This window comes from Rhinatrema bivittatum, chromosome 4 (assembly GCF_901001135.1).
Source record: "Rhinatrema bivittatum chromosome 4, aRhiBiv1.1, whole genome shotgun sequence".
Taxonomy (NCBI): domain Eukaryota; kingdom Metazoa; phylum Chordata; class Amphibia; order Gymnophiona; family Rhinatrematidae; genus Rhinatrema; species Rhinatrema bivittatum.
In genome coordinates this window covers 99,304,022-99,321,090 of record NC_042618.1, presented here as the reverse complement: position 1 = coordinate 99,321,090, position 17,069 = coordinate 99,304,022, and positions in this window count along the sequence as shown.

Here is a 17,069-nt window from a genome sequence, read left to right as displayed (position 1 = left end):
TGTGTTGGCGCGAGCATGTTATAAAATCGGCGTGTCCATGTGTGCGCGCCGAGTAGCACACGCACATAGATGCGGGCACACTTCTTTAAAAATGTACTCCTATGTGCATACACATTCAGCAGTAGATATTTCTTTTGATATAAAGTTTCACTCACAAGAACAAATCATCTATTAGGACCTGACATCCATTATAAAAGAAGGGTTTTATGCAGTAATATAATCATAACCACATTGTCTTTGATTAAAAGAGGAAGAGACATTTTGACCTACCTAATCACATTTAAATTTAGCATGTTCCAGTTGTTCAAATGAGTTTCTTGAAGAAGTATTATATGTGCCTGTGGTTTTTTTGTATAGTGAGAATTTTTTTCCATGTTACAGGAGAATGAACACCATCAGTATTCTATGACAAAATTTTAATACCTTCCATTAGGCCATTTAGTTAAAGATAACCTGAAGATTTGTATCAATAAGTTTATAATGAAGAAAAAATCTACATAATGGGACACAGTACCTCCCAGCATAGGCACCTGCCCCAAAAGACTGCCAATATAAAAAGGAAGAAGTATCAGAGAAAAGCCAGCATACCATAACAATAAAATCAGTTTAGAGCACTATAACAAAACAAGTTGAAACTTTAATGTATTAGCGCAGTACCTATCATGATTATGCCTGCTCTGCCCCCCCCCCCCCCCCCCACCAGCAGAGGTCATCAGCAGGATAAGAACAGCCGCTCACAGCCGCTCTAGCTGCCTTCTTGCTGATTCTATAAGGCAGTGACTCCAGCTCTACTTAACTTAGCCTGCCATTCTCTCCTTGCCTGTTCAATGAGTCACCTCACCTCCTTAACCTGGCCATCCTTGCCTTATCTTACTTTTCCTTGTGGACTTCCAGGCCTCCCTGCCTTTCTCTGGGGCCTTCTTGGCCTTCCTACCTTGCTCAGTGGCCTCTTGGGCCTTCTTGTCCTGACTTGCAGCCTTTGGGCCTTCTAGGTTCGCCTAACTCAGCCTTGTGCCCTGTCTGGACCTTCTTGTTTATCATTGCTTATTCTAGTCCTATCCTTGTCCTGTCCTTGTCTAGTCTTGTCTTGTCTTGCCTGTTCTTATCCTGCCCAGTCCAGTCCTTGTCCAATCTAGTCCAGCCCCTGTATCCAGTCCAGACCTCATCTTCTCTTGACCTGTCCAGACCCTGTCTCCAGCCCAGGCCTTGCTTTGTCTTGCCCGTCCAGCCTTGGCTCCAGCCCTACCTAGCCTGGTCCTTGAATCCTGCCTGTGCCTCCAACGCTGCCTGTACCTAGCTCTTGCTTGCTTACAATACTGGCCTTGTCTCAAGCTCCCAGCCTGTGCCTTGTTCCAGCTCCCAGCCTGGCTTCTAGACCCAGCCTGTCCAGTTAAATCCTGCTGGCCACCAGAACCCAAGTAAGCACTGGTTCCAATCTTTTTTAAGTTATTCAAATAGCGTTTCTTATGTGGTTAGCTTTTTTAATTAACTAAGCTTAATACACTTTTTTGACACCAGTTCTTAGCAGTAACATAATGCAAAGTTCGCTCATTTTTTAAACTTATTTATGCATTCAGATTAGCTGTGATATATAACTTTTATACAACCAGTAAAATATTGCTCACGTATGGTATTCTTCAGTGCATTGAGTGTTAAGCACTGTTTTCACTTATACTTTATTTTTTAGCGGTAGTCTCTCCTTCAGCTCTTAAATACACAGGCAGTATATATGGCTATTGACATATTTTTGGGTCATCAGAATTTTTAATATACATAGCAATTTTGCATGTTGCTGATTTGTTTCAAAGTTACAAGACCTTTTAGTTTAAAAAAAAATTTTGTTTTAACGTGGTTATTTTTTGCATACATTGACTGTCTATAGCATTATGTATATAAGACATATATATAATTAATTTAAAATTTTTTTTTAAAAATATCATATACAGCATTGGAGAGCATTGCTCATTAATCACACTACGGCACAGGTTATCTTTTTTACCTTGAGGTACATATACAATTTTCTATGTAATCAAATAATTTAATATTCATAATATTATCTATTGACCTCATTCTCACTATTTTTTATCTATAAAATCACAGACCATTTGATGTATAGCTATATCTGAAACCTGGATACTCAGAAACCATAAAACGATAAAGCTGAGGTAAAGGCAATATATATTTTTATTGTTTTTGTTTGATACTTCACCACACACACAGTCAATATAATTTATTCTTTAATTTTCAGTTTTATATGTTATACCACATATATGCATGTTACCATTTTATATGTTTGTTTTAGTCATGTTTTTATGATTTTTACTTTTTTATAAGTATGTGTTATTTATTGTATGTTGTAGCCCCTGACGCAGCCCCACTGTAAGTGGGCGAAACTTGGCCTGAGTCGGGCTTGTTTACAAATTTGTCTCTGCTCAATAAAAGGAATCCAGATCGGACATTTGGCTGCTAATTCTGTACTGTTGCCCTCACGGCTTTGTTAGACAGCCTCCCTTGCTGTTTCTTCAGTCCACCAGAACTCAAGGCCTCAATCTGTGGGGGAGTTGGCTAGAACAGGCCGATCACCCGGCCTTGCCCCAGAGTCTGGCCCTGCTCTTGTAGGGATAATCCCTGATCTCGGTCTGCCTGACCATGACTCCAGTAATTCCACATACAAACTAGACACCAACAGACAAGGACAAAGAGCCAACACTGCTCTAAAGGACCACATCTTCTTCAGCGATGACACTTCACACTTCATGAAGAAGCACCCTGAGGTCAAGTAACTATATGTCATAAGGATATCTGCAGCAGAAAAATGTAAAGAATGACTTTATAGCAATCTCCCTCAAAGAAACACAGAAGGAACCATATTAAATTAACAGAAAACAGTATATAGCAACAAATCACAACCTCACATTAGCCCAAGGAACAGAAAAAAGCAAACGTAATGAGCCGGGTACAAGGGCTAAAAAAAGAAAATCACAAAAAATGTTTGAAAAAGTTCAGCATGTTGCCAGAGCTCCAAATAAAGCCATAGGAAAATAAAACGATATGAAAGGGGACTACCATCTTATAAAACGGTAAGACTTTGCAAAAGTCATACAAGAGGGATACTTCCCACAAAAAATAGTAGCATCACTAAGCAATTCGATCCCAGTACATTAGGAATTCTAACATAATGGTTAACATTTAAAAAATACTCCAACAAGCTAAGTGTTCCTGCTTCTGCAGCACAAAGAATGCAAAAATAAATAAAACCTTAACTGCTTGTTCCTCCATTGCAACATGCTTGTTTTCTAGAAAGCTTAATAAGGGCCTGATTTTCAAAAGCATTTACATGCTTAAAACTGGCTTTTGTATGTGCAAATGGGCTTTTGAAAATTGCTACAATATATGCCATTGAATTGCCAATAGATTTTACCCACATTAAGTGCACTTAATGTGGGTAAATGGCTTTTGAAAATTGCTACGACAGTTTGTTACATTTACATGCGCGACTCCTTTGAAAATTCCCCTGTATTTATTTATTTTTATATACCAACATTTGAAACGAGTATCACATCGGTTTACATGGTAACTTGAGGGATAGTTTGACAACGGGTCATCTTATCCTTTTACATTGAAACAATTATAGAACGACTTAAATTAACAGTATAACATGATTTTAGCTAGTAGTCTTAACAGTATAACAATTATAACTAGCTGTCTGAAACAGTATAACATGAATTTTAACAGATTATCTTAGCAGTACGGCATGACATTTAGTGAATTGTCTTAATACGATAGTGTGATTTTAAGGTATTATGTTAACGGTACATCATTGTATTTAGTGTTACAACGTTTTGAGGTGAGCTTGATTGGGGCATATTGGGTATTTGCTAAGAGTGTTGTGCTTTGTCAGGTTAAATGTGGTTATGATTTGTATCTGTATTGGTGGGGTGATTGTTCGCTGTGTAGGCTTTTTGGAATAGCCAGATTTTAAGTGCTTTCTTGAAGATCTGTGATGAGGGTTCTGTTCTGAGATTTGATGGTAGTTTGTTCCACAGCGTAGGGCCTGCTATTGAGATTGCACATGCTCGAGTTGAGGTGAGATGGGCCTGTTTGTTGGAGGGGATGGTAAGTAGTCCGGTGTTTTTGGATCGCAGGTTTCTTTGGGAGGTGTGTGGGATAAGGCTGTCTGTTAGCCAGTTTGTCGTGGGTTGATTTGTGTATGAGGGTAAGGGCTTTGTATTGAATTCTGTGGGTTATCAGGAGCCAGTGGAGGTCTTTTAATATGGGGGTGATATGTGTGGATCCTTTGCTGTTTGTGATGGATCTGGCTGCTGCATTTTGCAGTAGTTGGAGGGGCTTTAGGGTGGAGGTTGGGAGCCCAAGGAGAATGGAGTTACAATAGTCGAGTTTGGAGAATATGAGGATTTGGATTACTGATCGATAATCTTGGACTAGTAGAAGGGGTTTGATCTTCTTGAGGACTTGAAGTTTGAAGTATACTTCTTTTATTATTGTGTTGATGTATGTTTTCAGATTGAGGTCGGAGTCTAAGATAACACCTAGGTCTCTTGTAGTTGATACGAGTTGGCTCTTGATTTGCGAGAAGGATCGGTCTTGGGTATTCCATGCTGGGAGTTTGTTAGAAATGTATAAGATTTCTGTTTTTGTGTGATTAAGGGTGAGCGATATTTGGGATAGAAGTTTTTGGATTTGGGTTAAGATGGAGTTCCATTGCTGCAGGGTGTTCTGTGTGTTTTCTTTGGTGGGGAGGAGGATCTGGACATCGACGGCGTAGAGGAAGAATTGGAGTCTTAGGTCGGTTAGGAATTTGCATAGTGGGAGCATGAAAATGTTGAATAGAGTGGAGGAGAGTGCCAATCCTTGGGGGACGCCGTGTGGTAGGGGGAATTGCTTAGATTCATTGTTGTTGAGTGATACTTTGTATTTTCTGTTGGATAGATAGGAGCTGAACCATTTTATTGTGGTGCCGTCTAGACCAATGTCATTCAGTCTAGTTATCAGGGTGTTGTGGTTGACTGTGTCGAATGCGGCGGAAATGTCTAGCAGTATTAGGAGGTAGGATTTGATGGCATCTAGACCTCTGAGTGCTGAGTCGGTTAGGGGTAGTAGTAGGGTCTCTGTGCTTAGAGTTTTCCTGAATCCGTGTTGTGATAGGTATAGAATTTTTTGGGATTCCAGGTGTTTGGAGAGTTGGGCATTTACAGTTTTTTTCTAGAATTTTTGATAAGAAAGGTAGGTTCGATATGGGTCTGAAGTTGGTTGGGTCGGTAGTATCTAGGTGTGGCTTTTTGAGTATGGGTTTGATGATGGCACATTTCAGGGCTTCATGGAAGATTCCTAGTTCTAGGGATATGTTGATGATGTCCGCTATAGGTTTGGCAATGGTTTCTTTTACTAGCTTCAGGGTTTTGATTGGTATGGGGTAGAGGGGGTGGGTGGCTGGGTTTATCTTTTGAATGATGTTTTTTATCTCTGTGGAGGCAGTAGGTTCGAAGGCGGTCCAATTGGTGACTGACCTGGGTTGGGGTTCAGCGTTTCCTTGGTTGCTTGTGGGGTCGCATTTATCATTTTGGTGGTTTTGTCCAAGAAAAACTGGGCTAGTTTGTCGCATGTTATTATGACATTTCCATTGGTGGGTGGAGTTTGTGTGGGTTGTGTAAGTTTGGAGACGAGGTTAAAGAGAGCTCTAGGGTTGTATTGGTGATCGTGGATTTTCTTTGCATAGTATTCCCGTTTGGCGCTGTCAATGTTAGTTTTGTATATGTGTAGTAGTGTTTTGAATTTGTCTAGGTGGGGTGGGGTGGGATCTTTTCTCCATTTTTTTTCTGCTTGTCGGAGAAGTCACTTGATGTTTTTCAGCTTGTGCTTGTACCATGGTGTTTTGAGGGTGTTCTCAGTTCTGATTTCTTTGGTGATGATTGGGCATTTTGATTTTGCAATTTCAGCGTTGAAGGTGAGCCATGAGTTTGTGGCTGTGTTTGCTGTGTTGAGGTTGAGGTCTTTTAAGGTGTCTGAGATGCGATGTCTTCACTGGGACATGGTTTGGGGAATTTGATGTGTTTTTTGTTGCTGATGGTTTCTGTGTGGTTGCCTTTGAGTTGAAGAGTGGTTTGGATGAGTTTGTGGTCAGACCATGGGATGTTTGTTGTCGTGAGGGGGTTGTTGGTGAGAGATGTCCTGTTGTTGATGAAAATGAGGTCAAGTGTGTGTCCAGATTTTTGAGTCAGTGCGTTTACTATTTGTTCGAAACCGATGGCTGACATGGTGTCGAGCAATAGTTTGCATGTGGGAGACTGGGGGATGGTGTCTATGTGGAGGTTGAAGTCTCCCAGGATGATTGCTGGTAGGTTCATGTTGATGTGGGATGGGATGATTTCAATTAGGGTGGATATGTGTTGGTCCAGGCATTTGGGTGGAGCATAGACCAGCATGATTTGGAAGTTTTTTGTTTTGAAGAGGCCTATCTCCAGAGGTAGTGGTTGATTGATGGGGTGTTGTGTGAATCTGAACTTCTTTGAGGCAAGGAAGAGTAATCCCCCTCCTTTTTTTTTTGGTCTTGGTAGGGAGAAAATATGATAGGCTGAGTGGGGTAATTGGGTGATAATTACTGTGTCAGATTTTTTTGAGCCAGGATTCTGTTATGCAGAGGATGTCAGGTCGGTTGTCCATTAGGAGATCCTGTAGAATGGGGATTTTTTTGGAGACAGATTGGGCGTTGATCAGGATGAGAGATAGAATGGATAGTGTTGTTGTATGTGTGTTTTGGTTTAGGGGATGACTGTGAGACGTCTTGGTCGTTGGTTTGTAGGTTGAATGTTGTTGGTGTGGTAATTGTAGTTAGTGGTTTGTGGGCATGGGTGCGTGTAGTGCTTGGTGTTGAGGGTTGGGTGGAGGTGTGTTGGTGGGGGAGGGTAGTGGGAATCCATGATGTACATCGGGGGGAGCGGGTGGGAGTGGAGTGTGGTTGTATTCCCTGTGGAGGATCAGGTAGGATATGTCATGGATGAGAGGTGTTGCGTAGTGGGTAGGAGTAAAGGGAGGGGCTGTGGTCTTATGGGTAGCTGGGAGAGTTAGGGGAAAAGGTGGGGCTGCACGAAGGAGCGCACAAAGGGGCAGGCCCCTTTGTCATGCTCCTTCGGCGTGAGACGCCTGAGAGGAAGTCCTGATTTTAGTAGGTCCTCCCAGCCGGATGTGAGGTGCGCTGGGGGGGGGTGGTCCGCTGACATCGGCACGGCTGGGTAGGCCGCAGGTTCGGGCTCGGACCCCAATGGGTCGCCTGCCCTGATTGCGCCGAGCCGGCCGCGGCGGATGGCGAGGGTCGGGTCCGACGGCTGCTATAGGTACAACATATCAAAACATTGCAAAGTAAAGGTACTCTGCAGATATAGTGCTGCTTGCAGAACAGGTCCAACACCCTTCCTCTCGCAGAGCCCAAACCACAGGAGTCACTTAGTAGAAACAATTTGCATTAATAATAAGGAAAAGTTTTCAAGTAATTTCCTTGTAGAAACAGACAGAAAGAGAAACAAGTAGCCCCAGAATGGTGCAAATGACAATGAAATGTCCATAAAGACGTATTAGCGCTATTAAAATAGCTTAGCCCAGCAGACAAGGGATTCGATAAGCAAGTTAAATGTGAACAAAACCCTAATGAAGGCCAACTTAAACAATCATAGTTCTTTGCCACACATTGTGTCCAAAACTTTGTTTTCATGCTCCTTCAGTTGAATCACAGTCTCTTTTCCCGCTTGATAAATTTGCAACTTAGCAGGGAATTGGCAAAGTAAATTTTATTCCGCGTTTGTGCAGGTCCATACAAAGCAGGGCCAAAGCCCTCGTATTCTCGGAAGACTTAACAGAAAAGCCGCTAAAACAGGAGCAATGTGCGATTCTGATAGAACAGAGATTGTTTCTTTTTTACGCTGCCATTACCTTCACTTTGTCAGCAAAATGAAGAATCCAGGTCATCACTGGTCTTTCCCTAATAGCTGCTTTATTTACAGAGCTCACACGGTGAACTTCCTCGACCACCTCTAATGACAGGCCCAAGGTCTCCCGAAGTCATGCTTGAACAACCTGAGGCAGCTTCGGGCCCTTTACGCTTTCAAGTAAGCCAATTATTATATTATTATTTTTTCTATGACCTCAATCTTCTTGATCATCAAGTTTTTCTATCAGCGCTGCGTTCTATTTTTGGTAAAGCCTGTAGTTGTACCAAAAACTGATTGATGCCCTTTCTTGAGCAAGAACTCTCTGTTCCAGCTCAGCAATGCGGGATAATTGTTTTTCAAAGCCTTTTCTGACTTTATCTGTAAGCCTTTGCTGGGGTGGTGGTTCCCCTGGGGCCATAAAAGTATTTATAAACCGGGGCTGCTCTTGCCATGATTCCCCGCCTTCCTGCATTGCCCAGGGAGTGGGCTCTTTCTGTGGGGGGAGAGGGAGTCCTCTATGGCCCAGGTGATGGAGCGTCCCTCCTGATGTGTCTCTATCTTTATGGGGTGGTGTTCACTTCAAGGTGCTCAAATCATATTTACTGATTAATTCCAAAAGGTCAATCACTGTCCTACAAACGTTTAGCAAATGAAACTGTCCAAATTAAAAATAAAATAAATAGACCCATGTGGAGCTATTCCTGTACATGCCTTCTCAGCCAAAGAACATCGCCGGAAGTCCGAATGGCCTGTGTTTTGAATGACAAGTTAGGAATTTGTGTGCTAGCGCTACAGGAGTTAACTTGGTTCCTATGTTGGTAGACTGAACGATCTTCAGGTAAAAAAAGATGCAATCAGAGACCAAAGATATAGAAATTGTACCACTTGTATTGGGTGCCACTGGCCTGATTAAAAAGAACTTCCAAGTGTACCTTGATATATTGTCTATATGTATTACACCCTATGAATTCTGTTATGTTTGGCGTCTTATGCAAAGGCCCCATGAGCTGCTGCCCTCAGCCTGAGCACTGCCAGGCCTCCTTTTGCAGCAGGGATGCCACTGATGGATGTGCACCACCTGGAGTGGTGTGCTACACTTGGACGCCATCAGCTTCCTGCTCCTCCTCAGGCCTCTCTACTTGTGTGCCAGGATTTAAATGTCTTGAGTCAGGAAAAATCCCCACAGTGCCCTTTGATAACATCAGCTGCTCCCCTATAAAAGGCTCTCAGGATCTTACATCTGTGCCTCAGCAAAGTGTCTTCTGCCTAGAGCAGTGAGTGTTGCTTCTGTGACCCTGATTGTTCCTGCGTTCCTAGCTCCTTGCTTCTTCGTTCCTCTCGTCCAGCCTGAGCATGTTATAAAATCAGTGCATCCATGTGCACGTGCAGGACTTAAATTCGACCCCATAAAGTTCAGATGTGTGAAGAAAACAGTAAATCTGTTCAGTGTTAAGTCACTCACAAGATGAACAATGTTCAAATGTTCAAAGAGGTTTATTCAATAATCTTCATATATGATGCAGTTTCTAAAATATGAATCCTTTACTCCATGTTCCTTTTTTGCATGCACAAAGATACCAATTAAAGATACCAACCCTAAGAGGATGGACTTTAAAGACAGCTGGATTTACTGCTCCTTTCTCACTTAACCTGAACAGATTTCGGACTGGTCTAGTACCTTAAGTAAACTACTTAAGCCTTCATTATAATTTTAAAGTATTTTTCATTTTAGTCATGTTGAAGTTTTTGATATTTAGTAAAAGAGGCTTTTTGCTAATGATGAAATAATATTTGTTGCTTTAGGTATTCTTTACTGTTTTATTTTACACTGTTTTTTCTGTTATTTGTGTTGAATGGTAATATTGTCAATAATTTGTATCAACTTAATTGAGGCACCTACTGCAATGTAATTATAATTTAGGAAACCTTTATATGTTATGTAGGAATGTTTACATTTTGTTTTTATTTTAATATATTATTCTTTTTTGTATTTTTGTTTTGATTTTTCAGGATGAAGAACATAAGATATGCCATATTGGATCAGACCACGGGTCCATCAAGCCCGAGATCCTGTTTCCAACAGTGGCCAATCCTAGTCAGAAGTACCTGGCAAGTACCCAAATATTAGATAAAGCATAAGCTACTGCTGCCTGCTGAGAAAATCTGCCTGTACATTTTCCGCCCCATGACATGCGAGGCTGCTATGCCTTCGAGATGGCGCTCTGCCCACACGAACAAACGCCGTGCCTCCAGAAGTATCCCCCCAACTCTTCGTCCCGCTTTGATGGTTGATGTACACCACAGTTGTCACATTGTCCGAAAACATCAAACCATCCGCCATCTGACCAGGGAAAGAAAAACCTACAGGGCCAGATGAACCGCCCTTGTTTCGAGGTGATTGATGGACCAGACTTTCTCTCTCGGCAATCACAGGCCTTGCGCTGTCTGATTGAAGCACTCGGTCCCCCAATCCTTAAGACTTGCATCTGTGGTAACCACCACCCAGTCCGGGGGTTCCAGGTCCATTCCCTTCCTCAGATTGCGCCGAGACAGCCACCAAGAGAGACTGGACCTGGATATTTGCAGCAGGGGAACAGCAAATGATACTGCTCTGACAATGGATCCCATCTGGACAACAGAGCATGCCAAAGAGGTCTCATGTGCGCAAACGGCCATGGAACCAAACCAAATGTGAATGCCATAGACTCGAGCACATGCAAGTAATCCCGAGGTACAGAGAAGGGCAACCAAAATGATAAAGGGAATGGAACAGCTCCCCTATGAGGAAAGACCAAAGAGGTTAGGACTTTTCAGCTTGGAGAAGCATTCTGTAAGTTTCAGGTAGGGCACCTAATAACCTTGCACCAGCCCTGGGTGAAAGTAGTTGTTCTTTTGCAGAAATAGCATCCATGAGTCATTTAGGATAATCCAGCACCTCTAGGGTGGCATTCTCTGAAATGCTTCCTGTTCCACGTGCAAGTCCCCAGAGGCAGGCAGAGCTCCAGAGTTTCAATGTGTGGATGAGACGATGGTGCAGGGAAGAATGATTCAGCTTTGTAAGGAACTGGGGAAACTTTTGGGGAAGGGGGAGACTTTTCCGAAAGGATGGGCTCCACCTTAACCAGAGTGGAACCAAGCTGTTGGCACTAACTTTCAAAAAGGAGATAGAGCAGCTTTTAAACTAGAACAACGGGGAAAGCGGACAGTCACTCAGCAGTGCAAGGTTCGGAGAAACGTATCCTTGAAGGATACTAATGAAACAGGAGAGTTAGGGCATCCCAACAGAGAGGTTCCATTAAAAGCAAACATAGTCCATATGCCTATATGTAAAAAATCACCGAAGCTAATGATTTCCAAATTATCCCTAACAACTGAAAAGCAGGTTGTTAATACAAACAAAAAACACACTTTGAAATGTCTGTACGGCAATGCCAGAAGTCTAAGAAGTAAGATGGGAGAGGTAGAGGGGTAGATTTTATAAATCTACGTGCGCGCGAACAAAAGTACGCCGGATTTTATAAGATACGCGCGTTGCATATAGGGAAAAATAACCCTTGCTGTAGTTATATGATGTTAGGTTCCATATTAGAAGCTACCACCCAGGAAAAAGATCTACGCATCATAGTGGATAATATTTTAAAATCGTCGGCTCAGTGTGCTGCAGCAGTCAAAAAAGCAAACAATGTTAGGAATTATTAGGAAGGGAATGGGTAATAAAACGGAAAATGTCATAATGCCTCTGTATCGCTCCATGGTGAGACCGGCACCTTGAATATTGTGTACAATTCTGGTCGCTGCAGCTCAAAAAAGATATAGTTGCGATGGAGAAGGTACAGAGAAGGGCAACCAAAATGATAAAGGGGATGGAACAGCTCCCATGAGGAAAGGCTGAAGAGGTTAGGGCTGTTCAGCTTGGAGAAAAGATGGCTGAGGGTGGATATGATAGAGGTCTTTAAGATTATGAGAGGTCTTGAACGAGTAGATGTGAATCGGTTATTTACACTTTCGAATAATAGAAGGACTAGGGGGCATTTCATGAAGTTAGCAAGTAGCACATTTAAGACTAATCAAAGAAAATTCTTTTTCACTCAACGCACAATAAAGCTCTGGAATTTGTTGCCAGAGGATGTGGTTAGTGCAGTTAGTGTAGCTGGGTTCAAAAAAAGTTTGGATAAGTTCTTGAAGGAGAAGTCCATTAACGGCTATTAATCAAGTTTACTTAGGGAATAGCCACTGCTATTAATTGCATCAGTGGCATGGGATATTCTTAGTGTTTGGGTAATTGCCAGGTTCTTGTGGCCTGCTTTGGCCTCTGTTGGAAACAGGATGCTGGGATTGATGGACCCTTGGTCTGACCCAGAATGGCAATTTCTTATGTTCTTTGGAGAATGGGATGATGCAGTTTTGCCAATTCTTCTTGGCAGAAGAGCTCAAACTATTTCAAATTGGTCTGCAGTTTTCTGGTTTTGCCACAGATTTTCTACTGGCTTCAGAGCTGGGCTTGGGCCACTCAAGGACATGTACTTTCTCCTTGCTGATTCATTCCATTATACCTGTTCCTTTATATTTAGTATCATTGTCCTGCTGATAGATGAATCTTCTCTGCCACATCTATGGCAGACTGGAACTCCACTTGTATTTTGCACCATCCCTCTTTCCATAAACCTCCCTGTCCCAACTACTGCAAAGCATCCTCAAAACAATGTTGCACTATCGTGCTTTACTGTAGAGATGGTATGAGCAGGGTGATGTGCAGTGGTTGTTTTACACCACACATTGCTTAGCATCAAGACCAAAAGTTCCACTTTATTCTCATCAGACCACAAGTCCTTCTCCCATAAGCATGCAGCGATCCCTAAAGGTTTCTTTGCAAATACTATGCAGCAAATCATATGGCTTTTCTTCAGTGCTGGCTTCCTTCTTGTCACTCTCCTATACAGACCAGGAGGTCCATATTCAGACAGTCTGGCTAGCAAAATCAGCCATATAAACTTATCCGGCTAACTTTGGAGGTATATTTAATAGTGAAACTGCATTATTGAATATAGCTGGCTATCTTAAAGGACAGCTCTTTGGCCCAACCAGATTTAGCTGGCTCTGAATATCAGAGTTAACCTGCTAACTCATCTCCTCCCAGTTACACCCCTGGAATGTCCCTAACTCACAGGCCGATTCAGTAAAGTCCGTGGTAGAGCAGGCGAACCCGGCGCGCACAGAGGCCACTTGCCTGTGCGCGCGATGCAGTATTTAAATTAGGGCTGGCCGTAGAAATGGGCAAAAGGAGGCGCTAGGGACATTAGCGCGTCCCTAGCGCCTCCTTTTGGCCCGGAGCAGCGGCTGTCAGCGGGTTTGACAGCTGACGCTCAATTTTGCCGGTGTCGGTTCTCGAGCCCGCTGACAGCTACAGCTCGGAAACCGGACGCCGGCAAAATCGAGCGTCCGGTTTTCGACCCGACAGCCGCCTTCAAATTTTATTTATTTATTTTTTTTTACTTTTTTTTACCCTTCAGGACCTCCGACTTAATATCGCCATGATATTAAGTCGGAGGTTGTATAGAAAAGCAGTTTTTACTGCTTTTCTGTGCACTTCCCGGTGCCCGAAGAAATTAGCACCTACCTTTGGGTAGGCGCTAATTTCTGAAAGTAAAATGTGCAGCTTGGCTGGACATAGGGCTGGATTTTATAAATTAGCGTGATCGCGTACTTTTGTTCACGCACCAGGCGTGAACAAGAGTACGCGGGATTTTAAAAAATACGCGCGTAGTCGCGCGTATCCATTAAAATCCGGGGTCGGCACGCGCAAGGTTGCCCAAAATCGGCAGCCTGCGCGCGCAGCCTGCCTCCGTTCCCTCCGAGGCCGCTCCGAAATCGGAGCGGACTCGGAGGGAACTTTCCTTCCACCCCCCCCCCCGCACCTTCCCTAACCCACCCCCCCGCCCTATCTAAACCCCCCCCCACCTTTGTCGGCAAAGTTGCAGGCGTAACTTTGCGCACGCCGGGCCGGCTGCCCCGCTCCGAGTTCCGGGGGCTGGTCCGGAGGCCGCGGCCATGCCCCCGGAACGCCCCCGGGCCAAAACCATGCCTGTGGCACCGCGTCACTGTCGACACGCCCCCAACACGCCCCTTCATGCAAGCCCCGGGATTTACGCGCGTCCCGGGGCTTGCGCTCGGCGCGTGCAGGGGGGAGGGGTTTGGGGTAGGTTTTCGGGGATACGCGCGTACCCCTTTGAAAATCTACCTGATATTACTTACTGAATCACGCAGGCATACCTAATAGGGCCCTCAACATGCATTTGCATGTTGAGGGCGCTATTAGGTTCGGCGGGTTGGACGTGCGTTTTCCGCCCCTTACTGAATAAGGGGTAAGGGAAAACACGCGTCCAATGACAGGTTAACAGTGCGCTCCATTGGTGCGCATTGTACTGTATCGGCCTGTCAGCTGACTAAATTCTAGCTGGTTATCTTAATAGCTTGTTAGAATTTAGCTGGATAAGTGCCCAAATATTGAGTTAGCCGGCTAAATGCTTCAGAATATGGACCTCCGTATTTATGAAGTAATCTTGAAATTGTTGACCACTTTCCCCAGTCTCAGTGAGCAAGTAGTTCTTTCAAAGTAATCTCATTACATACATGCAGACGATGTCCAAATCGTCATCCCCGTAACAGAATCACTCCCCAAATCCCTTAAGATCTGGGATAACTGCCTAGTCTCAATTAATCACCTCCTCACCAGCCTCAACCTCACCCTCAACACAACCAAAACAGAACTTCTTGTCATCTCACCAGACCATCACAACGGTCCTCAATCTGACCCACCAACAGCCAAGGTCCAACAGGTCAGAGATCTAGGAGTCACTTTAGACAATCACCTAAACCTAAAAAAGTTTATAAACACTACCACGAAAGAATGTTTCCACAAACTACACCTTCTAACAAAACTAAGACCACTCCTCCATCCCTATGATTTTCACTCAGTTCTCCAGGCCTTACTTTTCACCAAGATTGATTATTGCAACACCCCCCCTCCTAGGCCTCCCTGCTACATCGATCAAGCCGTTCCAAATGCTCCAGAATGCGGCGGCCAGAATCCTCACCATCTCCCGTAGAAGAGATCACATTACCCCAAAATTCATGGACCTTCACTGGCTCCCTATATGCTTTAGAATCCTTCACAAGTCTCTTACTATCATCCATAAAACCCTGCACAACCTAGACATCCATTGGCTGAATAACTCCCTGCAATATCACACATCGAACAGACCCACGAGAACAGCGTATAAAGGAACCCTCTTCATTCCCCCCCCCCCCCCCAAACTCTTCCATCACACAGCCACGAGAGAACGGGCTCTCTCTCCATTGCTGGACCAACTATTTGGAACTCAATGCCTGCCCACCTGCGCCAAGAACACTGTACCCAAACATTTAAAAAAAAACTTTAAAACTTGGCTCTTCTCACATTCCTTCACCTAACCCCACAGCCCCCAGATCTCTGCCCCCCACCCGCCGCTCCTTCCATGGGTTCTGCTATATTTTAAGCTACTGCTCTACGATACATATTGTGCGTACAATAAAATAATAGTCATATATTGTTATAATTCTTATACAATTGTAAATTTTTTTGTTACCAATGCTTTCCGGGTACTTAACTCTGCTATTCTAGCCTTCTCTCCTAGTTCAGTTGCCTTATGTTTTATGTAACTGCGCATTTCTTTAGTTAATGGTTTCCCTAGTTCTATGTAAACCGATGTGATATTTACTTGAATGTTGGTACAGAAAAAAAGTTTTAAATAAATAAATAAATAATCTTGGGTCTCACAGTGACCTTTTGCAGCAGTTTCCTTAACTCACAGCTACTGCTATTGGAGGGACAGCCTATTGTAACAATCTCTTGGTGATACAAATTGTTTCCACTTTACAATGTTAGATCAGACTGTGCCTTAACAGTTACTCACACATGATGCCTCCCCACACTCTGCACCTTTGGCAATGTTATCCTGGAGTTCTCTCAGCAGTTCCTTGTTTGGCATCGTCTGACCTTTGCTTCAAATTCCCTTCATATAAACAGAAACAGCTTGATTTTTGATCTGAGTTTTCAAATAAGCTCAACTATTGAGATTGAACACTGGTGAGCTCTATTAAAATTATGACCCTTAATACATTTTTTTTTTTTTTTTTTTAGATTGGTGCTAATTTGGGTTCACTGACAAAAGGGCTTTGGAATATTGCTCTAAAACAGGCTGATACAATAAGGTGCGCTTGGCAGTGTGCACAATTTTACCCGAAGCTGTGAGGGCATAAACCTTACTGCCAATGCAGCAAGGAGTTTTATTCACAAAAATGGGCATGTAAAACTGTGCTTTCTGCTTAAGTGCTCTGGCATAGATATCCCATGCAAATGAAGGCATTAAGCATTATTCCCACTGCAGATAGGTTCACTGGCCTAACCCAGTGATGGAAACTTTACATCTGGTCAGAGATGGAATAAAGTTTCCACCGCTGCTTGTGCTGGTATTTAAAAAATGATTTCAAGTGATACTCTTGCACTGGGGCTTTACAGCCAGAAGAAGCGCAAGCCCGGGGGGTCATTAAGCCCCATGTACAGAAGCCACCCGAGCTTGCAGTCAAGGGAGGGGGCGCTCAGGTACACAGAAGCTTAAATCGCTGTTTGGACAAATGTGCAGTCTATGTATATGGGTTTTTGCATGAATGCTTTTGTTTATCCAAAAATAAAAAGAGAGAAAACCCATTAGAACTGGTATCTAAGAGCACGGTCAGTACAAAGCACGGCTCTATATAGCACTGACACCACTGAGCTCTCCACATGCCGTAACACGGGCAAGTTAGATTTCCTGGCTGTTTCCCAAACCTCACACCCATTACAATAAAACAAGACAAGCAAGCAGAAGTGGAGTAAATATGACCACAGTTTATTTAGGACTGTACCGGACACCCGAGCCCCACGCCAAACTTATCACAACACATTTCTTCATAGTAAATGCCTTACCGGGGCACTCTTTGGGGTGATCTGCCACCTACAGCTGGACCACCAACAGCCTAACTGGCAGTCCTCCGCCTTCTCGGTCCCTCCCAGCCACGACCTCTGGGGAGCCCACCACCCTGTCAAAT